At 38.0% G+C, this 758-nt stretch overlaps 1 protein-coding gene across 2 annotated transcripts in view; it reads right to left on the reverse strand.

Moving 5' to 3' along the window:
• LOC107566588 (acetyl-coenzyme A transporter 1) overlaps positions 1 to 758 on the reverse strand; it is a 10,658-nt gene that overhangs the window by 7,660 nt on the left and 2,240 nt on the right. The window lies entirely within an intron of this gene.

Here is a 758-nt window from a genome sequence, read left to right on the forward strand (position 1 = left end):
TTTTTTTGCATGTTTGTCACACTTTAATGTTTCAGATCATCAAACAAATTTAAATATTACACTATTACACAACAAGTAAATACAAAACGCAGTTTTTAAATGATGATTTAATTTATTAAGGGAAAAAAGATATCCAAACCTACAAACCTACACGTGAAAAATGAATTGCCCCCTCCTGTGAAATCATGAAAGAACTGTGATTAACCACATTATTTTAGAAAGCTGAGTTACATTTCACTAGCCACACCAGGCCTGATTACTACCAGACCTGTTGAATCAAGAAATCACTTCAATAGAACCTGTCTGACAAAGTGAAGCATGCTTTAATGTCGCGATCTAAAGAAATTCAAGAACAGATGAGAATCAAAACAGTTGACATGTATCAGTCTGGAAAGGGTTATAAAGCCATTTCTAAGACTTTGGGACTCCAGCGAACCAAGGTCGAACCAAGAGCACAACGACGACTCATCCAAGAGGTCATAGAAGAACCCAGAACAACATCTAAAGAACTGCAGGCCTCACTTGCCTCAATTAAGGTCAGTGTTCATGATTCAACAATAAGAAAGAGACTGGGCAAAAACAGCATCCATGGGAGAGTTCCAAGGCAAAAGCCACTGCTGACCAAAAAGAACACAAAGGCTCGTCTCTCATGTGCAAAAAAATATCTTGATTATCACCAAGACTTTTGGGCAAATATTCTGTGGACTGATATGACAAAAGTTGAACTTTTCGGAAGGTGTGTGTCGCGTTACATCTGG

This window comes from Sinocyclocheilus grahami, unplaced genomic scaffold, assembly GCF_001515645.1.
Source record: "Sinocyclocheilus grahami isolate Dianchi unplaced genomic scaffold, SAMN03320097.WGS_v1.1 scaffold1086.1, whole genome shotgun sequence".
Lineage (NCBI taxonomy): Eukaryota > Metazoa > Chordata > Actinopteri > Cypriniformes > Cyprinidae > Sinocyclocheilus > Sinocyclocheilus grahami.